The sequence below is a fragment of the Phyllobates terribilis genome, unplaced genomic scaffold, assembly GCF_046119375.1.
Source record: "Phyllobates terribilis strain yellow unplaced genomic scaffold, ASM4611937v1 Scaffold_26__1_contigs__length_17865784, whole genome shotgun sequence".
Classification (NCBI taxonomy): Eukaryota; Metazoa; Chordata; class Amphibia; order Anura; family Dendrobatidae; genus Phyllobates; species Phyllobates terribilis.
Window position 1 is genome coordinate 13,478,361 of NW_027362786.1, and position 26,990 is coordinate 13,505,350.

The window sequence follows — 26,990 nt, forward strand, 5'->3', positions numbered from 1 at the left end:
CTCCCTTCTCAATGCACCCAGGAACTGCTTCCTCCCTGCTCCTGCACTACAGGGTTCCCCTTCCTCAGTGTTCCCTCCCCCCACTCCAGCCAGGGACAGGGACTGTCGTGCCCATCTCAGAGGCATATTGGTCGCCCTGCCCCACGGCAATGTGGTGTAATGCATGCAGGTGTCGGGTCCTGATCCACACTCCATCCTTACCGGAGAGTGAGATATCACACCTCTGGGTGAGGTGCAATACCTCTGTAGCAACCGAGCCCTCAGGGTGCTACAGTTCCATTTATCTTCAGCCTAGGTGACGTATTGTGATACAGGGCCGTGATTTTGGGCTATTAAAGGGTCCCCTAGACCCCTACCCCAAGCTTTTTAAGAGAATCATATATAGCGTGCCAGGAGACTCTATGGAATGCTTTCTCAGCATCCAACGAGAGTATCTAATTACAAATTTTTAACTGCATCTAGCCCAGGAAATACTTTGTGCCTAGTAGCAGTGTCTGCTAGTCAGCGGATTATCCCGGCTGTTAAGCAAGCTACACCACCTGTAGTTTGGACACTTAATTTTTTCAAAGGAAATGCTTCGGGACCACGGGATACTCAGTGAAGAGCATCAGGAGGCACCCCAAGGCATAGGGGCTGGGACTGGCAGTAGGATGCCTTGCGGTGGACAACGAACAGGCACCAGTATTGGGAGAGGGGGGCTGGCCGTCAGGGTTCACCGCGGCTCTGGCACAAACCCGGCGACACGGAGGTGGCACGGGCAGGAGCGGACTGAACGTGTCGGCTTCTCACTTTTTGGATTTTAGAAGGGCATGACATGCCTATATCTGTGTCTCCCCCTCCTTTTACTCCTCCACCTCTTTTCTTTTCGCATGACTATATGTACTTGTCACTTTTCCATGTTAGTTGTGTCTTCTGAGCAGTTTGTCAGCTTTTGGACACCTTTGAAGGTGTTTTCTATGTGTTTCTATGTGTTTTTGTTTGCCTGCCATTGGTTTTAACCGTGTTCGAAGGTGTTCGACGAACAGTTCGACGAACAGTTCGGCGAACACACGGGTGTTCGACGAACCGAACCGAACTCGAACACTACGGGGGTGGCTCAACACTAGTCAGCACCTGCTCAGGATAACCATGGAGCCTACAGAAATACGCTCGGAACGTTTTTGCTGCTGTCTCTGCGTCAGGTCTTTGACGGGGGCGACCACCAGGAAACGTGAGTAGTGATCCACCATGGTCAGAGCATAAGAGTATCCTTACCTGCTGGGGGACAGCTTGACATGGTCCAGGTCCACGATCTCCAGGGCTCGAGTCGTCTTGATGGGTTGCAGGGGTGCCTTCTCGCTGCTGTAGTCTTTTCTTCTGAGGCTACAGGGTCCACAGTCTCGACACTACCGTTCGATGGAGCTGCGCATTCCTACCCAGTAGAATCGACACTTTAGCAGGGTCTCTAGCTTTTTCCAGCCAAAGTGTCCCGCCTCATCTTGGTAAGCTTCTAATACCATCTGGATGTCTGTCTTCGGGACCACTATCTGCCATACCATCTCATGGGTTTTTGGGTTAACATACCTCCGGCACAGCTTCTCACGGTAGATAAACAGCCGGCTTCTCTCGTTCCACAGCTGTTTTGCTTGCAGAGACGCGTCTTTTTCCAGGGAGGAACCTTCCTGGGTGATCAGCTCCTTAATACGGCTGACAACCGGGTCGCTGTCCTGGGTCCATTTCCAGCTGTGGTGAGGCAGGGGGTTTAATGTCTTTTCACGCTGTCTCCTGGAGGCTCGTTGCTCGTTTATTATCCCATTCCGGTGAAAGGCAGGTAGCTCTATCTCTTCCAGGTCATCCACCTCTTCTTCTGTGTCTGACTGGTGAGGCATCCTGGACAGGGCATCGGCGTTGGCGTTCTTGCGGCCCGCCCGGTATTTAATTGTGAATTGATAATTTGACGGCCGAGCCATCCATCGTTGTTCCAGTGCTCCCAGCTTAGCTGTTTCAAGATGGGTCAAGGGGTTGTTATCAGTGAAGGCAGTGAACTTACTGGAGGCTAGATAGTGCTTGAACCTTTCAGTGATGACCCAGACCAAGGCCAGGAACTCAAACTTAAAGCTGCTATAATTCTCTGGATTTCTCTGTCGGGCGGAGCTTCCTGCTTGCGTATGCGATCACTTTCTCTTGGCCATTATGCTTCTGACTTAGGACAGCGCCCAGCCCTTCATTGCTGGCATCAGTATACAGCAGGAACGGTTGGCTATAGTCAGGGTGGGCTAGGATCTCATCGCCTGTCAGGATCTCCTTCATCTCCTGAAACGACTCGGCTTGCTCCTTACCCCAGTGGAATGGGGGATTTCTGCGTTTGGGGGACTGCCCTACCAGGAGGTCTTGCAGAGGAGCTGCTTTCTTAGTGTAGTCCTTTACAAACCTCCGGTAGTATCCTACTAGTCCCGGGAACTGACGCACCTCCTTGCGGTTCTTCGGCTCCGGCCACTTCTGGATGGCAGTGACTTTCTCCGGGTCTGGTGCTACCCCTTCCGGACTGACAATGTGCCCCAGGTACTGTACCTTTCTCTTAAGCAGGTGGCACTTTGAGGGCTTCAGCTTCATACCTTACCGGGACAGTGACTCAAATACCTCTGCCAGGTGCTTCAAGTGGTCCTCGTACGTCTTGGAGTACACTATTACATTGTCCAGGTAAAGTAACACAGTCTCTAAGTTGCGGTGTCCCAGGCAGCACTCCGTCAATATTTGGAACGTTCCGGGGGCATTGCAGAGTCCAAACGGTATGCTATTGAACTCGCAGAGTCCCATCGGGGTGGTGAAGGCCGTCTTCTCCCGATCCTCCTCAGCCACAGCTACTTGCCAGTACCCACTAGTGAGGTCAAGGGTGGAAAAGTAATTTGCAGACTTTAAGGCAGCTAGGGACTCCTCTATGCGTGGTAAAGGGTATGCATCTTTGTGTCAGGCGATTTACTTGTCGGTAATCTACACACATTCTCATGCTCCCGTCCTTTTTCCTAACTAGCACTAGGGGAGCTGCCCAGGGACTACAACTATCCCTTATTACCCCCGCCTTTCTCATGTCATGCAATATTTCCTTAGCCTTCTGGTAGTGAGCTGGTGGTATAGGCCTATAACGTTCTTTGATTTGGGGATGGTCACCTGTGGGGATATGGTGTTGAACCCCCTTAATCCTCCCGAAGTCAAGTGGATGTTTACTGAACACCTGCGAATATTCTTGAACCACCCGGTGTACACCCTGTTTTTGATAGGCAGGAGTGGTGTCTGTCCCAACATGGAGCTGTTGACACCAATCCTCCACCTGGGTTACAGGGTCATTATCCTCCACTTCATCTGGTGAGGTTAAGGACTCCGCCTTGTGAATGCAGTTGTTATTTACAGCATGTAATTTGGCAAGTGGCATAACGTGGCAATTTGACCTTATCTTCCCCACAGTTGAGGAGACGGATGGGCACCCTCCCATTGTGTACATCTACCACTCCTCTGACAGTTAAGAGTGTGTGCCTGTGCTCAGAGCAAATGGGTTCTACTACCGCCTGGTAGCTCTGTCCTCTAAGACCTATAGCAGATAAGCATTTCGCTCATCGGGGGGATGACAATGGGTATGGGGTCCGTCACCCGCACATTACCGATTTCACTGTCTGTTAACCTTACTTGCTGTTGGTACATCAGGACTCGGATCTCCTTCTGCAGTGCCCTCCTCTGTCTTGGTCTGGCAGTGTCAGCTATCTGTTGGAGCAAGAACACAACTTCTCCCAAACAGTTACCAACAATGTTAGTGCCAAGTACCATATACAGATTGGTGTCATCAGGATTAGTCTCTACTACAATTAGCTCCTGGTCCTTCAGCTCCACTCTCCCCACCTTTACAGTCACATTCTTAACCCCGATTAGGTTAAGGGGGAGTCCATTTCAGGCATAAACAGAAAGATTTGGAGCTGGCGGACGTAGGGCGTCCATGGACCAGAACCTCTTGTAGAGGACGTCAGGCATTATGGTTACCTGAGATCCTGTGTCCAGCAGAGCGTGCGTCGGGATGCCGTCCAGCACAATGGACAGGAAAGGTCTTCCTCCGACGAACCTGTTGTACCAGTCTGAAGCGCCTGGGGAACTTACTCCTGGGTGTCGGCCCTCGGCCCCAGGGTTTTCTAGTTTAAAGGACAATTCTGAGCGGTGTGTCCGGTCTTGCGGCAGCGGTAGCAGGTAGGGTCCTTCTGTGGACGGCGCTGGTCACTGATCCTTGTAGGGGGTGGTGTTGTCCTCCTCCTCCTTCGCATCCAGGGGATATCCTCAGGGCTATCGGCTAACAGGATTTTCCCTCCTTCCTCGGCCTCTGTCCGCAGCTGCAGAGCACTCAGCACAGTGGTCAGGGTTTTGCTCAACTGATGCACTTCAGAGCGCAGACTGTCCAGTTCCCTAGGGGACGTTGCTGGAACCTTGACTTCAGCAGCCACCGGGGAAGAGGTGGGTGTAGGAGGCACTGGGGTGGCCCCACCCTGGTAACATTGGATGGCATTTGTTTCCAGGGGCTGCAGTCCTTTTATAGCCATGTCCTTAAGATTGTCAAAGGTTGCATCTGGATGATCCAAGGACCACCAACGTACAGTCCTGCTCTCCTCTGGAGACCTCAGTCCCCGGACAAACTGTTCCTTCAGAATTTTGTTTTAATTTTCAATACTGGTTGGACTAACCTGTTTCAGAGCCCGTAGGGCCCCTTGTAGACTCCAGGCATAGTCCCGAACATTGTCCTCCGGCTGTTGAGAACAGTTGTAGAACCTCATCCGGAGGTCCGCCTCAGTATGATCCTCAAAAACAGTCTGTAGCTTTTTAAAGATTGCGGACACTGACTCCTGGTCTGCGGCTGCCCATGTTTCCACTTCCCGTTCCGCAGCACCAGTCAGTTGTCCTAATACAACAGCGGCTCTTTGCTTGCCTGTCATAGAGTACATGTCCAAGATACCGCATATCTTCCATTTGAATCCAGACAGGGTATCTGGTTTGCCATTGTACTGGGGGAGCCACTTTGCTCCAGGAATGTACGGTAAAGTTATTGGGATGACAGGGGTTACAGGCGCTGCTGGTGCCGCGGCCGCTTCGGCCTGCTCGGTGTCGGGCGCGGGTTGAACATCAGGGCCTTTAACCGGTATTCCGGCATTGTGCTGTTCGTTGGACATTCTGGCGCCCCCCTAGCGAACTGTGGCCTACCTTCTTTTCCTTTCTTCCTGTAGGCCGCAGCTCTGTAGGTGTCGGTAGTCTTCAGGACCTTGCGTCGCTTGCTTCCTACGTCAGAGCGTTCAGCGACACTCCTTACAGGACCTGGCGCTTCCTGGTCTGACGTCGAGGCATGGGGTGTGTCCAGGGCTTCGCGCTCTTTTGCAGGTACACCCCTCAGTTTCCCGTGGTTAAGCCCTTCTTCTCGCTCAGCGGCCCAGCAATGGCGGCCGTCTTCACCACAGTCAAATATACAGTTTACTTCAATAAAGGCGCACAGTACCCGGTGGCAACGGGCACAACACTGCAGCGTTGCAGCGGGCACGGAATCCTGTTTGTGATGCCAGAAGAGGATGACTAGCCAAGGGGATGGGGATGACTCGGTACCCGGGCCTTTGCCTGGCCTTGGGGATGTCGCGGTGGTCGGCTCCCGGGCCCGTACCCTGGGGTCACTCTTTAAAAAGGGGACTGTTTGATAATTTTATAAGTGTTCGTAATGCAACCTGTGGTTTCTGGTGAGAATCACCAGCGCTGCGGCAGTCCACTGAGGCCGGTGATAAGGCAGCTCGATGGTATAGCTCCCCACAGGTGGAGCTAGGCCTCAGGGCAGCGAACGGAAAGGGGGATGCAGGACAGGCAAGACCCAGCCAGATCAGAGCAAGAACGGGGACAGACACGGTAGTCACTTCAGTACCTTTTACTAGTGGTAACTCAGGCACATCCCGGAGCACTGTAGGGTGAAGGGTGCATATCAGGATTCTCCCCAATATGCGGGTGTAGGGCCTCCTGTTTCTTGCCTCTGCGTAGTAAGTTTCTGACCTGCCTAGGCCTAACTTTGTCTCTGTCCTGCGCTGGCTGACTTTGTGGTAGGGCCTTTTCTTGGAATACACGCTCCTCAGCTTGCGGGGCCTATGTGTCTCCTGGCTCTGTTACGTATCAGTACTTTAGCGATCCTGGGACCTGTAGTTCTCCAGGGATTCCGGTTATGCCTTACTGGGTCATAGAGATCCCGGTAAGCTCGGACCCAGTGTCCGGTAAAGTCCTTGAGGTGAGCTGGTTAAGCTCCTCTGCCCCCTATATACTAACTCTCCAATCGCCTTCGGCCCACTCGGCCCTCACTAGGCTATTCACACTAACGGCAGCTTGCCGCGCTTCACCAATCTTATGGCGCCGGCACACCTAAAGCTCACTATTCTGAGCTACAACTCAACTGAGCTTGACTCTGTATTCAGACCTGTACTTGCTGAACTCTCCAGAGGAACTGAACTGCCTAGCTCCACCTTCCCTATTTATTAGTGTTGAGCCACCCCCGTAGTGTTCGAGTTCGGTTCGGTTCGTCGAACACCCTTGTGTTCGCTGAACTGTTCGTTGAACTGTTAGTCGAACACCTTCGAACACCATTAAAACCAATGGGAGGCAAACAAAAACACATAGAAAACACATAGAAAACACCTTCAAAGGTGTCCAAAAGCTGACAAACTGCTCAGAAGACATAACTAACACATGGAAAAGTGACAAGTACATATAGTCATGCGAAAAGAAAAGAGGTGGAGGAGTAAAAGGAGGGGGAGACACAGATATAGGCATGTCATGCCCTTCTAAAATCCAAAAAGTGAGAAGCCGACATGGCCAGTCTGTTCCTGCCCGTGCCACCTCCGTGTCGCCGGGTTTGTGCCAGAGCCGCGGTGGACCCTGACGGTCAGCCCCCCTCTTCCAATACTGGTGCCTGTCCGCTGGTGGGTCGAGCGAGCCCCCCTGTGGTGGAGGCAGCTCTAAGCTTTTTAATTTAAATTGTTTCTCTAATTTGAATGAATACACTTTAAATCCTTTTACAAGGATCTATTGGAGGGCAAGTCTCATGCCAGCAGCCGCGTAATTCCAGCTCCAGTAGTGTCCACTAAAGCTGCTGCAGTTAAAAAGCTTTAATAAGGATCGAGCTCAGCGGTCCAACCGCAAGGCGTCCTACCCCCAGTCCCAGCCCCTATGCCTTGGGGTGCCTCCCGATGCTCTTCACTGAGTATCCCAGGGTCCCGAAGCATTTCCTTTGAAAAAATTAAGTGTCCAAACTACAGGTGGTGTAGCTTGCTTAACAGCTGGGATAATCCGCTGACTAGCAGACACTGCTACTAGGCACAAAGTATTTCCTGGGCTAGATGCAGTTAAAAATTTGTAATTAGATACTCTCGTTGGATGCTGAGAAAGCATTCCATAGAGTCTCGTGGAACGCCATATATTATTCTCGTAAAAAGCTTGGGGTAGGGGTCTAGGGGACCCTTTTATAGCCAAAATAACGGCCCTGTATCGCAATACGTCACCTAGGCTGAAGATAAATGGAACTGTAGCACCCCGAGGGCTTGTTTGCTACAGAGGTATTGCACCTCACCCAGAGGTGTGATATCTCACTCTCAGGTAAGCATGGAGTGTGGATCAGGACTCCGACACCTGCATGCATTACACCACATTGCCGCGGGGCAGGGCAACCAATATGCCCCTGAGATGGGAACGACAGTCCTTGTCCCTGGCTGGAGTGGGGGGAGGGAACACCGAGGAAGGGGAACCCTGTAGTGCAGGAGCAGGGAGGAAGCAGTTCCTGGGTACAATGAGAAGGGAGTATAAAAGGTGGGCACCATCTTAGTTCAGTGCAGAGAAGTCTGAGCAGAAGTGACCGGGAGCAGGGGCTCTACATGAGCTCTGCTCCGGAGGCGGGCCTAGTAACAGAGGCCCTGGCCTGAAAGAGGGAGAAGGAAGGAAGAGGAGCAGAGAAGGCTCCAGGAGTGGAGGGATCCCAGGGGTGCGGATGGGCGAGTCGCCACCGCACGCCCGAATCCACCTGCGTGGAGGGGTCAGGCCAAAGGGGGAGGCCCGAGGAAGCCGGACAGAAGCGTTGGTAAGAAAGGCCAGACAAAGGACACACAAAGGGGGTCCTGTGAAGCGCTCCAAAGTTATCTGGGAGTTGTCTGAGCCCCTCACCTGGTGAGCACAGTACTACGTGGGCAGCCGTTATCTGCAGAAGTGGTCTGGATAATAAGAACTGTGAGTAAAGGCCCTGGACTGCATCACTCACTCCGTGTCGTTACTGCTGCTGCCCTGCACCATCACCCCCATCCTCCGCATGCACTGCCCTGAGGCTATACTCCTCCCGTGTGGAGTTATACTACGCTCTGCTGCACCCACAACACCAGCCTCAGCGGTCTGCCCTGCAGCGGCGGTTCACTCTGACCGCAATCCACGGGTGGCGTAGTCGGACATTTAAAGATCAAAACCACATAAATAGTTCCGCCACTGGTTTGACCGCCCTGAGCCATGGAACCGGGTCGCCGTCACGGAGACTACAACCACCAGCATCCACCAAAAAGGGTCCGGCTCCGGGTGTCCCAAGGCCCAGGGGGAGCGTCAGAACATTTTCATCACCTTTCATAATCACCAATGGGACAAGGCAGGGATGTCCTCTGTCCCCTCTCTTATACATCCTAGTGACGGAGCACCTGCTCTCATCAATTCGCCATAACCCCATTATTAGGTGGATTGAGGTGGGAGGCACCGAGTACAAGTGCTCTCTATTTGCTGATGATGCCCTAGTATATATCACTCAATCACATAGATCCATCCCTGCTGTTATGGCTGAAATAGATCACTTTGTTACATGGTCAAATTTTAAAATCAATGCAGCGAAGTCTGAGGCCCTCGATGTCTCCCTCCCCAAATCCATACAGGATTCCATCCAGTCCAACTTTCCCTTTGCCTGGCCCTCACAGAGTATCAAATACTTAGGAATTCCTATTCATAGAGACCTCTCCCGTCTATGTTATCTTAATTTTCGGCCCTTTATTGAACAACTCCATACAGACCACGGTTGGCAAGTTTGAACTGTAAGATTCACTACGTGAACAACTGGTGTTTTTGTGGAAAAGCACATGTACACTTTGTTCCAAATTATTATGCAAAAAGTGTTTAGGAGTGATAAGGTAAGAATTTTTTGGTTTGTCAGTTAAACTCAATGATGGTGATGTGTGTCAGGGCTCTTTATATCACTGTAAGCAATTGCAGACACCTGTGCTTATTAGTTTGGCAGGTGTGTCCAATGAAAGACAAGACTACTTAAGAAGGCTGTCCCACATTATTAAGCAGCCTACATTTTCTGCCAAAATGGGAAAGAAAAAGGATGTGTCGTCTGCTGAGAAGCAACAAATTGTGGAGTTTTTAGGTCAAGGCATGACTACAATCAACATTGCCAAGACACTTCATCCTGATCATCGCACAATCAAGAAGTATGTAGCTGATTCACAGTACACACGTGTGCGTGCTGATAAGGGCAAATTGAGGACTCTTTCCTACAGGCAATTACGTCAGGTAAAAAAGAGCAGCGGCAAAAAAGCCTTGTCATAGCAGCAGACAAGTTTTTGAAGCTGCTGGTGCCTACAACGTTCCCCGAACAAGATACAGGGTCCTTCAGAGGTTTGCAGCTGTGCGTAAGCCATCCTGTCGACCTCCTCTATCCACTGCACACAAGCAGAAACGGCTCCAGTGGGCCAAACAATACATGAAGACTGACTTCAAAACTGTTTTGTTCACGGATGAGTGCCGTGCAACGCTCGATGGTCCACATGGATGGAGTGGAGGATGGCTGGTTGATGGACACTCCACGCAAACACGGCTACAGCGCCAACAAGGAGGAGGTGGAGTAATGTTTTGGGCTGGAATCATGGGGAGAGAGATTGTCGGCCCCTTTAGGATCCCTGAAGGGGTAAAGATGAACTCCATAATGTATGTGGAGTTTCTCAAACAGTACTTCCTGCCATGGTTCAAGAAGAAGAACCGTGTATTCCACAGCAAGATCAATTTCCTGCATGATAATGCACCGTCTCATGCTGCACATAACACATCTGCATCTCTGGCTGATATGGGCATAAAAGGGGACAAACTTATGGTGTGACCCTCCATGCTCCCCTGACCTCAACCCCATTCAGAACCTCTGGAGCATCATCAAAAGGAGTGTCTATGATGGCGGGAGGCAGTTCACATCTAAGCAACAGCTCTGGGAGGGTATTCTGTCCTCATGCAAAACAATTGAAGCAGAAACCATCCAAAACCGGACAAATTCAATGGACGAGAGAGTTCAGAAGCTCCTTTCGAACAAGGGGTCCTATGTGCAAATGTAACATCACCTAGAATAAACTTTTGAGTTGAAAACTGTTTGATTTCAGTTTCTAATAACCTGCTAATGCTTTATTAAAATGAAAAGGTTGATCGAAGAGTGTTGGGGATCTAAGAGTGTGGCAACCCAGTAGTCATGATTACTTCGAATTCTGACAATATGAGGGTCATGTTGCAGGTAGTGCAGCAAGAAGGCACTTATGTGTCTTGCGCATCTCGGAGCCCCAAAATTATTTTCCGGGCTAGATGTAGCTAAAAATTATTATTAATTTTAAATCTGGTGGAGCTTAGTATAGATGGCCTAATAGGATCAGTACTGCACACTGCTACAAAGCCCAAATTATTTTCCAGCCAAGATACAGATAAACATGATTAGTAATTTTAAATCTGGTGGAGCTTAGTATAGATGGCCTAATAGAATCAGTACTGCACACTGCTACAAAGCCCAAATTATTTTCCAGCCAAGATACAGATAAACATGATTAGTGATTTTAAATCTGGTGGAGCTTAGTATAGATGGCCTAATAGAATCAGTACTGCACACTGTTACAAAGCCCAAATAATTTTCCAGCCAAGATACAGATAAACATGATTAGTAATTTGAAAGCTTAAAACGGTTGGTGAGGTGATTGGTTAAAATCATCAAACTTTTACTCTCCCCAGGATGACACAGGGGCAGAAAAGTCGTTTCGGATCCATAATTTGTTCATCTTTATGAACGTGAGTCTGTTTACATTATCAGTGGAGAGCCGCGTGCGCTTATCTGTCAGCACACCAACAGCAGCGCTGAACACACGTTCAGACGTAACGCTGGCTGCGGGGCATGACAAGATCTCCAAGGCGTAAGTGGCGAACTCCGGCCATTTTTCCAGATTGGAAGCCCAAAAAGAGCAAGGGTCCAGTGACACAGTCATGGCTTCAATGTTTACTTGGAGATACTCCTGAACCATCGTCTCTAGGCGTTGACTATGTGTCAGACTTCTTGTCTCCTGTGGCCTTGCAAAGGATGGGCTAAAAAAGTGGTGAAATGATTCCGCAAAATTGATGTTACCAGCAGATACTGTGTTTCTGTTACGGTTTGAGTGCTGAACACTCGACGGTCCCACGGTTGACAAGTTGGAACTGTGAGATTCACTACGTGCACCACTGGTGTTTTGTGGAAAAGCACATGTAAGATTCTGCAGCAGTCTCTGCTAATACTCCTGCATGCGTGCATCCCTTTCTATGGCAGGAATAATTTCTGCAAATTTACTTTTGTACCGGGGATCTAACAGTGTGTCAACCCAGTAGTCAGGATTATTTCTAATTCTCACAATTCGAGGGTCATGTTGCAGGTAGTGCAGCAAGAAGGCACTCATGTGTCTTGCGCATCCAGGAGCACCAAGTCCCTGTTGTGTTGGTGGCGAGGTAACAATCATGCTTTCTTTCTCTGTCCTCTCCCCCCAACCTCGCACAACAGAAATGTGATCAAGGTCTCCCTCATCTGATGAATCTTCCATCAGTTCGTCCTCCACTTCTTCCTGGGCTCCTGCACCTTCCTCACTAGTTTGGCTGCTACCATGCGCCCTGGTAAAACCATCTCCCCCACCCTCACATGCCTGCCGCCTTGCTGCTGCCGACCATCTGGACCTTGCAGATGTTAGCCCTTACGCATACAACTCCTCCTCCTCTACTTCCTCCACCTCCTCTTGTGCCACCACTTGACTCCGAATTCTGTTTAACATGTGCTCCAGCATGTAAATCACCGGAATAGTCATGCTGATAATGGCATCGTCAGCACTAAACATCTTTGTCGCCATTTCAAAACTGTGCAGAAGGGTGCATAGGTCCCTGATCTGAGACCACTCCTCCAGCGTGATTTGCCCCACCTCTGGATCTCGTTGGCCCAGGCTATACGTCAGAACGTATTGCACCAGGGCTTGTCGGTGCTGCCACAGTCGCTGCAACATGTGCAGAGTTGAATTCCACCGGGTAGGCACATCGCATTTTAGCCGGTGAAGTGGCAGGCCCAACGGCTTCTGTAGAGATGTAAGTCGCTTAGCTGCAGGATGCGAACGGCGGAAGTGAGCACACAGCGACCGTGCCCTCTGCAGAAGGCCATCTAGTCCGGGATAGTGGGCTAAAAATTGCTGGACAACCAGGTTCAACACGTGAGCCATACAAGGTACGTGTGTGACATTGCCCGGCGAAGGGCCGCACCCAGGTTTGCAGCATTGTCGCACACGGCCTTCCCTGGTTTCAGGTCCAGTGGAGACAACCATTCATGAAATTGGTTCTCCAGAGCTGACCACAACTCCTCAGCTGTGTGACTCACATTTCCCAGAGATTTCAAAGTAAAAACCGCCTGATGACGTTGAGCCCTACTGCCAGCATAGTAAGGAGGTGTGCAGGATCCCTTCTGTGCAGTTAGAAAGCTTGTGGCATGACCAGACAGGCTTTGGGTGCAGGTGGAAGACCGAGAGGAGGTTGAGGAGGCAGAAGCAGTGGAGGAACTTTGACAAAAAGAGGATTGACGCACAACTCGTGGGGACGGCAAGACTTGGACAGCAGCCCCTTGTCCTGCTGTCACCATAGTTACCCAGTGCCCAGTCAGCGACATGTAACGCCCCTGTCCATGCCTACTCGTCCAAGTGTCTGTGGTGAAATGCACCCTGTCACACACAGAGTTTCTCAAAGAAGCGGTGATGTTGTGTGCGACATGCTGGTGGAGCGCAGGCACACCTTTCTTTGAGAAGTAGTGCCGACTGGGCATCTGGTACTGGGGCACTGCGACGGACATAAGGTCTCGAAAATCCTCTGTGTCCACCAGGCGGAAAGGCAGCATTTCTGTAGCCAAGAGCTTGCAGATGGTGAAATTCAACCTCTTAGCTTTCTCATGGCTAGGAGGAAATGGTCTTTTACTTGTCCACATCTGAGGGACCGAGGGCTGGCTATTGTGCTTAGACGGGGTTGATAAGGGTGTCCCCGGCAAACTGCCGGTCTGTGAGGAAGATGCAGGCGGACATGTTAGGTTGCCTTGATCCAAAGGTGGTGCTATCGATGTCGTACAGCGCTCAACACCAGCTGGTGTTACCACCTCCAAAGAAAATGATGACCTGCCAATCACGCTGGCTGTTGCGGGTAAAGAGGTGGCAGGTCTGCGCCCCAAAACAGGTGTGACTGCTGTCCCCCCAGTCACAGAGGATGAAGAGGCCGCGGATGCACAAGATATGGCAGACGGTGGTTGGCCCGGCCGGCTAGGCCGCATTGTAGCACACTGAGCTTCCCACTGCAACTTATGCTTCATGTCCATGTGCCGGTTCATGCATGAAGTACTCAAACTATGTATTTTTTGGCCTCTACTTAGCTTTTGCTGACAAATGTTACAGATAACACGAGTTGGGTCATCTTTATCGATCTGAAAAAATGCCCAGGCTATGCAAGGCTTAGCACCCATGCGACCTGAAGAGCCACCAAGACTTGTGGTCAGAGGCAGAGTTGTGTTTGAGGATGCAGTTGTTGACGTTATTCCAGTACTACGTCTCTGTCCAGGAAGGCGCAACCTGACCTCGTCGTCACTAGAATCTTCCTCTACCTCCTCTGCTGACCTTATCTCTTGGCTGACTGTGGGTTGACAGTAAGTGGGATCTCCAACCTCATCATCATCACCCTGTGCGTTATCACACCCGTCGTCCTCAGAGCCAACCTGTTCCTGCCCTGACAAAAAACTAAAGTTGTCGCTCCAATCAGGTATTTGAGTCAATGGATGGGAATCGAGCAGAGCTGAGTGGCCAAACTGTGGTATTAGGCCAAAACTATTGGCTGGGTTAGATGCAGAAAAAAATTATATTCAATTTGCAACCTGATGGAGGTCAGTATAGATGGACTAATAGAGAAAGTCCCACACACAGCTAGAAGCCCAAATATTTTTTCAGAGCTAGATGCAGAAAAAAATTATATTCAGTTTGCAACCTGATGGAGGTCTGTATAGATGGATTAATAGAACAAGTCCCACACACTGCTAGAAGGCCAAATATTTTTTCAGAGGTAGATGCAGATCAAAATTATTTTTAATTTGCAACCTGATGGAGGTCAGTATAGATGGACTAATAGAGAAAGTCCCACACACTGCTAGAAGGCCAAATATTTTTTCAGAGCTAGATGCAGACAAAAAATTATTTTCAGTTTGCAACCTGATGGAGGTCAGTATAGATGGATTAATAGAACAAGTCCCACACACAGCTAGAAGCCCAATATTTTTTCAGAGGTAGATGCAGAAAAAAAATATATTCAGTTTGCAACCTGATGGAGGTCAGTATAGATGGACTAATAGAGAAAGTCCCACACACTGCTAGAAGGCCAAATATTTTTTCAGAGCTAGATGCAGACAAAAAATTATTTTTAATTTGCAACCTGATGGAGGTCAGTATAGATGGACTAATAGAGAAAGTCCCACACACAGCTAGAAGCCCAAATATTTTTTCAGAGCTAGATGCAGAAAAAAATTATATTCAGTTTGCAACCTGATGGAGGTCAGTATAGATGGACTAATAGAACAAGTCCCACACACAGCTAGAAGCACAAATATTTTTTCAGAGGTAGATGCAGAAAAAAATTATATTCAGTTTGCAACCTGATGGAGGTCTGTATAGATGATTAATAGAACAAGTCCCACACACAGCTAGAAGCCCAAATATTTTTTCAGAGGTAGATGCAGATAAAAATTATTTTTAATTTGCAACCTGATGGAGGTCAGTATAGATGGACTAATAGAGAAAGTCCCACACACTGCTAGAAGGCCAAATATTTTTTCAGAGCTAGATGCAGACAAAAAATTATTTTCAGTTTGCAACCTGATGGAGGTCAGTATAGATGGATTAATAGAACAAGTCCCACACACAGCTAGAAGCCCAATATTTTTTCAGAGGTAGATGCAGAAAAAAAATATATTCAGTTTGCAACCTGATGGAGGTCAGTATAGATGGACTAATACAATGATGCTATGCCCAAAAGATTTTACTTCACTAGGTGCAGTAAAAAAATTGGTATTCTATACACAGGTGGTATATCTTGCAACACAGATAGGCTACTCCACTGACTAACACACTCTGCAATAGGCCAAAAAGGATTAGCTTTGCTAGATTCAGCCAAATGCTGTGAAAAAAACTTGCACAGCACTGGCACAGACCTGCCTGGCAAAAACTGATAGGAACTTATGTAACCTAGTCCTGAAAAGGACTGCAATTACAATTAGTCTTTACTCCCACAATCTATCTATTTAAGAGCACAGACCTGCCTGATAAAAGTCGTAGGAAATGCTGTAACCTAGTCCTTAAAAGGACTGCAATCACAACTATTCCCTACTCCCAAGCTATCTGTAGATTTGTGCGAAAATTGGCTTGAAATTAACAAGGTATAGCGCACACAGCAACAGCGGTGCCGTCTAACACGCAGCTGCAGCAGTGAGAAAATGGTGGCGACGGGGAAAATGGCTTGGTCTTATAGGGCAAGGACATGTGACATACACTGCCAATGACACATGCCTTTGTTTGTGTGAAAAAAGCACTTCGCTCCGTGTGTGCGCTGCTGATAGGCTGACAGATTGCACCTCCCCACTGTAAATGCGGGAAAGAGAAAAAAAATGGAGATCTTCATTATTCCTGCAGAGATCCATCCCCTGCCCCTCCCCCCACCCCGCTGTACACTCAAACTGCGTATTAACATTAATTTTCATCATTACTGAGAAAAAATCCAGTTATGATTTTGGTGCACGAACAGTTATCGAACATAACCTCGAACAGCCAAATTTTTCTCAAATCATTCGTGTTCGCCGAACGGCTCGAACACCGCCCAAAACAGCTCGAATTTGAGATTGGCGAACAGTTCGAGTAGAACAACGCTCATCTCTAGTTACCACCTCCAAAAAAAATCATGACCTGCCAATCACGCTGGCTGTTGCGGGTAAAGAGGTGGCAGGTCTGCGTCCCAAAACAGGTGTGACTGCTGTCCCCCCAGTCACAGAGGATGAAGAGGCCGTGGATGCACAAGATGTGGCAGACGGTGGTAGGCCCGGCCTGCTAGGCCGCATTGTAGCATAGTGAGCTTCCCACTGCAACTTATGCTTCATGTCCATGTGCCGGTTCATGCATGAAGTACTCAAACTATGTATTTTTGGCCTCTACTTAGCTTTTGCTGACAAATGTTACAGATAACACGAGTTGGGTCATCTTTATCGATCTGAAAAAATGCCCAGGCTATGCAAGACTTAGCACCCATGCGACCTGAAAAGCCACCACGACTTGTGGTCAGAGGGTGAGTTGTGTTTGAGGATGCAGTTGTTGACGTGCTTCCAGTACTACGTCTCTGTGCAGGAAGGCGCAACCTGACCTCGTCGTCACTAGCATCCTCCTCCACCTCATCTGCTGACCTCATCTCTTGGCTGACTGTGGGTTGACAGTAAGTGGTATCTCCAACCTCATCATCATGACCCTGTGTGTTATCACACCCGTCGTCCTCAGAGGCAACCTGTTCCTGCCCTGACAAAAAACTAAAGTTGTCGCTCCAATCAGGTATTTGAGTTTCATCATCGTCTTCCTCATTGTCTCCACCAACAGGAGTTACAGTTTGGGAATGAGGGTCTACATTATGGTCAGAACCTTCTGCGTCTGGTCCTGGATCCGACTCATAAAGATTCTGGGCATCAGTGCAGATCATTTCCTCGTCTGGATTCACAGAAGCTCTGGAGCCAACCTCTGATTCCCAGGCTATAGTATGAGTAAACAGCTCTGCAGACTCAACCATCTGTTCTACCCCATACTCAGATGGGCAGCTGGAGATTTGGGAGCTGTGAGGAAGCAAGTGCGATTGGGGTGACACCTCTGAGGACTGGAGTATTTGTGATGTTGAAGTTAAGGTGGAGGAGAGCCCTCTTAAAGGAGCACTTGATATCCGTTGAAGCACCTGCTGTTTTTGTGCCTCATCTGGAATTTGTAGCGATTGGCGTGGCCGTAAGAAAGGGATCTTATCACACTGTCCGCTAAAAGAAGTAGACATTTTAGTTTGGCTGGAAGATGGTCTTTCTTCTGCAGATGTTACTGTTGCTTTAACACCTACCCCACGGACACAACCTTTTTTCCCCTTCCCAACACGCCTATTCCCCTTTCCACCAGCAGCAGGCCTTTTTCCACTCATTTTGGTAGTTAACTAATTCACAACTCTGGAGTTGATTGCACAAAAAATCAATGGATGGGAACCGAGCAGAGCTGAGTGGCCAAACTGTGGTATTGGGTCAAAAGTATTGGCTCGGTTAGATGCAGATAAAAATGATATTGAATTTGCAACCTGATGGAGGTCAGTATAGATGGACTAATAGACTAAGTCCCACACACTACTAGAAGCCCAAATATTTTTTCAGAGCTAGATGCAGATAAAAATTATTTTTAATTTGCAACCTGATGGAGGTCAGTATAGATGGACTAATAGACCAAGTCCCACACACTGCTAGAAGCCCAAATATTTTTTCAGAGCTAGATGCAGAAAAAAATTATATTCAATTTGCAACCTGATGGAGGTCAGTATAGATGGACTAATAGAATGATGCTATGTCCAAAAGGTTTTACTCCACTAGGTGCAGTAAAAAAATTGGTATTCTATACACAAGTGGTGTAGCTTGCAACACAGATAGGCTACTCCACTGACTAACACACACTGCAAGAGGACAAAAAGGATTAGCTTTGCTAGATTCAGCCAAATGCTGTGAAAAAAACTTGCACAGCACTGGCACAGACCTGCCTGGCAAAAACTGATAGGAACTGATGTAACCTAGTCCTGAAAAGGACTGCAATTACAATTAGTCTTTACTCCCAACCTATCTATTTAAGAGCACAGACCTGCCTGATAAAAGTCATAGGAAATGCTGTAACCTAGTCCTTAAAAGGACTGCAATCACAACTATTCCCTACTCCCAAGCTATCTGTAGATTTGTGCGAAAATTGGCTTGAAATTAACAAGGTATAGCACACACAGCAACAGCAGTGCTGTCTAACACGCAGCTGCAGCAGTGAGAAAATGGTGGCGACGGGGAAAATGGCTTGGTCTTATAGGGCAAGGACATGTGACATACACAGCCAATGACACATGCCCTTGCTTGTGTGAAAAAAATCACTTCACTCCATGTGTGCGCTGCTGATAGGCTGACAGATTGCACCTCCCCACTGTAAATGCGGGAAAGAGAAAAAAAAATGGAGATCTTCATTATTCCTGCAGAGATCCATCCCCTGCCCCTCCCCCCACCCCGCTGTACACTCAAACTGCGTATTAACATTCATTTTCAGCATTACTGAGAAAAAATCCAGTTATGATTTTGGTGCACGAACAGTTATCGAACATAACCTCGAACATCCGAATTTTTTTCAAATCGTTCGTGTTCGCCGAACGGCTCGAACACCGCCCAAAACAGCTCGAATTTGAGATTGGCGAACAGTTCGAGTCCAACACCGCTCATCTCTACTATTTATATCTCTAACGGGCTCCCTCTGCTGGTCTGAGGTGGAAGGTGGAGATGTGTGAATGTTTATGGGGGCCTCTTGTGGAGGAATCCATCAATGCACTCTTCCAGGATCTGTGATATCAAGCGCAGCTGGGCGTCACATCAGCAGGTCCTTTAGTGTACCGCTAGCTGCCAGCAAGCCGAGTCGCATCGGATAAAAACTCCGGGGGCCATCAGAAGGTCAGTATAGATTTATTTATTTTTAACTATTGTTTCGGTCACAGTATATAAATCCATGTCGTTTGCATGGATTTATATAGTGTGACCAAGTTGTCAAGCACTTTCCAAGCGCTTGACAACCCGCATGCGGAAAGTCAAGTGAAGAACGCTTCACATCCGCTTGTCCCCGGCAGGAAAACGCATGTACAATCCGCATATACAATCCGCATGTACAATCCGCATGTACAATCCGCATGCACAATCCGCATGAACAATCCGCATGAACAATCTGGATGTACAATCAGCATGTACAATCCGCATGTACAATCCGCATGTACAATCCGCATGTACAATCCGCATGCGTTTTTTCTGCCAGGGAGATGCAGGAACGCTCAGGAAAAATCCAGAGCATTTCTGCATTGTGGGCACATAGCCTAGCACATATATTTAATCAGCAATAGCTATAATAAATAATCTTAATGCGCAACAGGCTAATGACAATACAAAGTATTTATAAAAGATGGTGGATGTCAGTTTGTGCTGACCAACACAATTTCTTTTCAATAGCTGGAATTAAAAATTATAATGAGCTATAGATTCCTATGGATGCGGCATCACAGGAGTTCGTTTCTATCAGCTTGTATAAGACTTAATTACATTATAAGGGTCTTTTTGTTGTTACATGGTTGTCTATGGTACATATGCATGTCCACAACATCCCATTGTAGGGTTAATACTTTGTTATTTGGTGCTGTCAATGTGTGATGTGTTCTAATTAGTGACTTTGTGTTTTTATACTACTAGTTTTGTCCTTTTTGAACTATATCTCCGATTAAGAGTCGGCTAGACTCGAAACGCGACAGTATATTTTTTATGGTATGAAAGATGTGGTGCTCAGGAGTAAGTGAATGAGTAAATGCAGAGAATACAAAAATTGATGATAACTCCGGCACTCAAAATTTCAGGAAAATTCAAAAGTTTATTATTGATGACTTAGCCAGACCCAAGTGGAAGCAGATACATAAACACAACGTTTCGGCCTGAACTGGTCTGAATACTTATGACCATTTGATATTTAAGTTTTTCTTTTTTAATAAATTTGCAAAAATGTCTACATTTCTGTTTTTTCAGTCTAGATGGGATGCAGTGTACATGAATGAGAAAATAAAAATGATCTTTTTAGAATTTACCAAGTGGCTGCAATGAAACAAAGAGTGAAATATTTAAAAGGGTCTGAATACTTTCCGTACCCACTGTATGTTCTTCATATACTGTATATTGTACATTATTTCACATACTGGATAAAATGGGATCGGTGGTTAATGTCAAAACTCCATCTTGTGAGTCAAAAATATGGTCCTAGATAATATTGGTGTCTCCACACTCTACTCTAAAAAGATGAAGACAAGATAAACAGGATAGAGCAAATGGTGGTATAATTCAGTCAGATATCCAGAAAGGAGGGGAAGTAATGTCCTAGAACAGTGTGCCCAAGTATCAGAAGAGCAGGAAAGCAAAAAAAGGGGGAGCAAAGAAATAAGAAGGTACCTGGTGGTTGCAGGGTCCCATAGTCTAGTAGCGTGATGAAGATAGATGCCGCCGTGCTAGACAGCATCCGCGCTGTCCTATATGTGCACCAGGAAGGGGCGGGTGTGCTTATATCCGGTGACGTAGAAGCCGGTGTGAGATGTGCTACGACGAATGAGCGAACCAACTCGCAGCGAAAAAGAACAGAGATTGCCGATTTGCTGGATTGAAAAACTTTTTTCACAACTTTGAACAAAGCTGGTTGATACCTCACAAGCTTTATCCGTACATAGTGGGGTGGAGTTCCCAGGAAAGCAGGCTGGGCAACACACATATATAGGATGGGGCGAGCTGCATCTACAAACTTTATTATATTACTGCAAAATGTTTGTAAAAACAAGCTACTTTGCGATTTAACCCTTTTTTTTCAATACATTAATTTTTATTAACTTTTTCAAAAAGAAACAAAACATATCAGATTAAGGTGATAATCAGATACCTGTTTGCAGACAGGGTATAAAGAGATAGTTCTTACATATTTGATTGGTAAAGCAAAACAATATGATATAAGAACTTAATAGCAATGTAACTTACATCAGTTTAACATGCAATCCAGTTGATACTCTGATTTATTGAAGCCATCTTGTTAGATTAGACCACCTATGTTAGTATTATAGATCTTCACCAAATGATCCCTCCATTCCACTCTCTCCCCCCCGCCCCCCAATCCAGGCATAATGGATCTAGGCTATCCCCAAGATCCTCCAGAATGTACCACGCTGTGGAAGTGAAGGGGTCCACCATTTAGATTTTTTAATTTAATGAGCAGCAATTTACAATAAACTGTTTCCATTTCGGAAGAAATTTGCCAGCTTGTGTTTCCTTATTTCTAAGGGCGTCTTGTTGCTCTATTCCCATAAAATGTTTCATTTGAGCTGTTAAGTGGGAAAGAGGAATAGAGCTGTTAAGAGGAAAGAGTATAACCCGGACCCCATATGGTGTTGATCATAGCTGATACTTGTCCCCAATATGAAACTGAAGCCGGGCATGACCATAGTCTATGCATGAGGTCGGAGAATGGAAGGTGGCATTTAGGGCAAGCTGTTAGCCTGTTTGACAGCGGGTCTTTTTTAGGCATGTTAAATGCATAGATGGCGCAATGCATGATTTTATATTGCGTTTCTCTCCATGCTTCATTTATAATGTGTTTTCTTATTAAATTCCAGCCTGACCTGATCTTGTCAGAGATTTCCACATCCTCCAACTGTTGTCTCCAATATTTGAAGAAAGTATCTGGGTGAACTCCTAGTAGATTGGATCTCATTACAGAATAAAGGACAGAAATTGAAGAGGTACCCATTGGAGACAACAGAATGACATCCAAGACATTTTAGGAGACCTCAAAGGTCACATCTTTTAAATTGGCCATAATGGATAGTTTGATTCGTTAATATTGGAAATAATGTTGGGGAGAGGTAGATTGTATCTGCCTAAACACTCGGTATATGTCATCCATCTTAGCTCACTTGAGTGGAGAAGATGGGATGCATTGTCTACACCTGCTTGTCGCCATTTCAGAAATAGTTCATTTTCATTACCCTGAGGGAATTCTGGGTTTTGAAATATCGGAAGGTGCTTTGAAATCCTGAAAGAAAGACCGTATTTTTTTCTGACTGCCTTCCATGCGGAAATAGTGTCCCTAAGGATTGTTGACTTTTTAACTGCCAAGGGAAGGGAGGTAAATCGAGAATGAAGGAGGGCAACCAGGTCAAGGGGGTATGCATAATCTGCTTTCAGCGTGTAGTCAGAATATGTACGTCTCTTATGGAACCAGTCTATTATATACCGGAAAAGGCAAGCAAGATTGTCATTTCTGATGCTTGGGAAATGAATGCCTTTGTCGTCTTTGGAAGCCATAAGTTTGCTCATACTAATCCTGGGACGTTTTCCTTTCCAAAAAAAGTGACTGAAGGCTCTATTGAGTATAGTTACGTCCGTGTGTTTCAGGGATAATGGTAAGGTTTGTAGTTGATACATAATCCTGGCTGTACTGATCATTTTCACTTGATGGGCCCTACCCATAAAAGAAAGCGGCAAATCTTGCCTTGACTTTAATTGATTGACGATTTTATTTATAAGAGGATGGTAGTTTAAGGTGTATTTAGATGAAGGCAAACGGCCTATTTTAGTTCCCAGGTAGGTGATATGTGAGGGTGCTATGGATATACCATTTAAAGACCCATCTGGGCAGATTTTTGTTCCCTTTTCGGTTAATGGGAGTATTTCACATTTTTTAACATTGATTTTAAACCTTGAGTAAGAGCCAAAATTTGTAAGTAAGTCTAATACTATAGGTAGATGTTGGGTGGGGTCAGACATAAATGAAATGACATCGTCAGCAAATAGATTATGAATGGAGTTAAAGAAGGGGCCTGCTAGTGAAATTTTTGTTAAGACCATATACAGCCATTCCCAATTTATATTATCAAAAGCTTTTTCTGTATCCAAGGAAACAATCGCTGGGGAGCCCTTTAAATCTGGTAAGGAGTGAATTTTATCTAGTACCAGTAGTACTTTTCTGATATTTAGAGTGGCCGAGTGACCTTTTACAAAGCCCGCCTGGGCAGGAGAAATGAGATGGGGTAAGATGGAGGCCAGTCTGTCGGCCATTATTTTAGATATGATCTTAATATCAGTATTAATGAGAGAGATTGGTCTGTATGAGCTAGGGAATAGTGGGTTTTTATCTGATTTTAGTAGTAATTTAATATACGCTGTGTTTGCAGAAGGAAAAATGGGGACGCCTTGAGAGAGTTTATTAAAAATTGATTCCAATAATAGGGAAATTTCCTCTCTGAGATTTGAACAATTCATTTGTGTAACCATCTGGGCCGGGTGTTTTGTTCGGTTTTAGGTTCTTAATTGTATTCGTGACCTCTTCCAAAGAGAGGTTTGTTTAAAATATCTTTTTGTTCCTCTGAAAAGATGGGTAGCTTAACTTTAACTTTATCTAAAAGTGTAATTGAGGAGGAAGGGGTTTGATTTGAATTTTTGTAGAGGTCTTTATAAAAAGAACCTAATATCTCGTTTTATTGTTTTAGGGTTGGTGTGGATTTCCCCGTTGGTGTTTTTTAATTGAAAAATTCCCTGTGGTTTTCTCATCCCATTAGCTAAATTAGCCAACATCCGCCCCGATTTATTTCCGAATCTATAAAAATAAGCTTCAGGTTTGGATAGGTGAAATTTTTCCCTCAAGTCTGCGTATTGATTGAATTCCACTTGTTTTAGCGACCAGTGGTTTTTTATTTATGATGGATGGGTCAAGCAAGAATTTGGTGTAGGCTTGTTTTAAGTCAGTAGAGAGTTCCCCATATCTCTTTAGAACTTTATTTTTGTGGGAAAATGTATACGCCAAATTTTTCCCCCTGAGCACCGCCTTGGCTGACTCCCACAGTAATTTTGGGTCGTTTTGGTGTTACGTGTTGTCTGAAATTCTTGCCACCATAATTTGAGGGAGAACATAAAAGTCATTTTTACAGAAGTGATGAGGAAATCTCCATAGAGAATCTGTGCCTCTGGGAAAAGACTGTGATAGTTCCAGAATTACTGGAGCATGGTTCGAAATAGCGATATTGTCTATGTGTACAGAGATCAATTTGGCCAACAGGGAAGGGGAGACAAACATATATAAGAGACTCGAGACCATGAATCACTGGCGTGTGAGAAATGCATAAATTCTCTATTGCTAGGATTAAGGAACCTCCATGAGTAGACTAAGTGACATGTGGACATGAGAGGTGATAGCATCTTGTCATGTGTAGTTGTTGACTGTATGATGTCTGTAGTATTTTTCCTGTCTTCATGTACCGACACTGCTGAATTGAAGTCACCCTCTACTATTTTATTGGAGTTGGGGTCTAGCAAAAGTCTAGTTTCCAACTGTTTGAAAAAAGATTTATTTCCTACATTAGGTGCATATACATTATAAATGAATAAAACCCCGCAGGGCGTAGATATTGTTAAGTGAACCAATCTACCCTCACTATCTATTTGTTGGCTGATAATCTGGTGTGAGAAGTGTTTGTTGATAAGAATTAGGACCCCAGCCTTTCTATTCAGTGAGGAAGAACCATAAACGGCGCCCACCCATAACTTCTTCATCCGAGGGAAATCTGTCTCTGGAATATGTGTTTCCTGAAGGAGGGCTATGTCGGGTTTCAGGCGTTTTAGATGTCTGAGGAATTTCATACGTTTTTGGGGAGATCTCAAACCCTTAACGTTCCATGACACAATCTACAGTACATAAATAGAAGTAATATGGTTAAATTGACTTGGTGGGGTATTTGTAAAATAATGATGGCAGTGATGGCATTAAACTGGAATAAAGAAACGTAAATCATTCTCAACATTATATACCAAAATTGAACAACAAACATTCAAAACAATAGAACATATTAGTCCTAGCATGAGCTGAGGCATTTTGTTCCAGCTTGCTAGGAGAACCTTTCCCCTGGGCTTCACTTCTGCCCAACCATGTGTATAAGATTTTCAAGTAAAATCTCCCCTGTCTTGTTTCATTTTTTTGCTTTTTCCCCTCATTTGCTCCCAGTTCTATCCCTCCTCCCCCAATTAGTAACTCGTCACTTACTGTATTAGGAGCGAAAAGAGAGAGGGAAGGGCGGGAACAGCAATTTCAAATTGGCCACTCAGATCGAGGCATCCCATTTGTAGAGAGGATAATTTCCTGAATAATTAAGTTTTTTTGTTAGGTCTCCTCTCTTTTACCTTTTTGGCTTCCGAATCTCTCTGAGGTTCTTGGATATGAAGCCTCATTGTCATCTTGAGGGGTCCGATCTGCGCTGATCCCTGGGCACAGCAGGTTATTGACAAGTTTTGGCTTTGTCCGGCGATATGAATTCACGAAAAGAGCCATTTGAGTCTTTCAATCATAGAGTAGCTGGGTAGCAGAGTTGAAAGCGAACCTTTTCTTTATGGAGTCTAGTGCAGATGGAGCTAAATACTTTGCGTTTTCTGGTCACCTCAATGAAGTAATCCTCAAAGAGCAAATTTTATGACCCTGAATGACCAACGGGTGATTGAGTCATTTATAGGCTCGTATAATGTCTGCTTTATCGTTAAAATCCAGGAATGTCATGATGACCTGTCTAGATCTGGATGTGTCCCAGTTCGTGGATGTTGAGGGTGGGGGGCCAATCCTGTGTACTCTTTCCACCTTTCTGCTCTCAGGTAATTTTAGAACCTTTGGGATATCGTTTTCACACAGTGGTTTCAGAACACTTTGGGGATATGATTCCGGTAGTCCCACCTGACGCAAGTTGCTCGGCCGGGAGCAATTCTCCAGGTCATCAATACGGTCTCTCAGGATCATGTTTTCACGAGCAATAGCTGTCACTTTTGCTTGGTCCTCCTTTGATTCATCCTCAATGGTCGATACCCGCAATTCTAAATCAGTCAGCTGTTCGACTTGTTCATCTTGCCTAACCTGTAGGTCCATCAGGGCAGAATTAAGTGTAGATTGATAGATTTAATTTAGCCGTGACCTCAGCTGCCAGTTCCGATGGGTCCATTTGTGTGTCCCTTTTCCTTACAGAAGAAGTGCGGGGTGGTCTAAGGGAGTGGCATGCCTCCTCGTCACCATCTACTTGGTAGAGTTGTTTCTCTTGATCAAGAATTGAGGCCATCTTTCTATGAATAGAAATGTCAATATGGCAAGAAGAGGTGGGCTACGAAGGAGGTAGTGGTCCATAAACACAAAAGTTGGTATTTAAAGAGCCTTCAACTAGGTGATGACAACAAAGACTTTGAGGGTTCTGAATGTGGGGATCAGATGGTTAAATGGGAAACCATAGGGGAGAACATAAGCAGTTAATTAGAATTCACATGGTTGGCGCCTGAACCAGGAAGACTTACAGATTCATAGTTTGCAGGTTGTTCTTATCTCATGGTCATCAGAGTAAACTGCCTATTGTCTATTTATAGATTCTATGCCACACCGTGGCTGGGTATTAGACGGGAGCAGTAATAAATCTTGGATGCAGTACCGGGTTAAGACTGGTTATGGTGTTATTTTGCATATATCCATAAGATGCCGCCAGAGATTCTGCGATGGTGATATTAGAGAGCTTCTGTAAGTTAAGAAATGGAGAAAAGGGGCCCACTGCAGGGTTTTCATGTGCACAGGCTTTTTTTTCCCCACCTATAGAGCAGTATCTATGTGTCTATAGAGGTTTTATAGTGGAAGGGTGATGCCACATATAGGACCCGGTTCTATTGGATTGCCCAGTGTGGATTTATTACGGCCTCTGTCAGAGTCTGTGCTGCTAATAACCAGCTTCTCCTCGGGTCTTACTCTCCCCAAGATGGCGGGCACTTCTGTGGCGGGAAA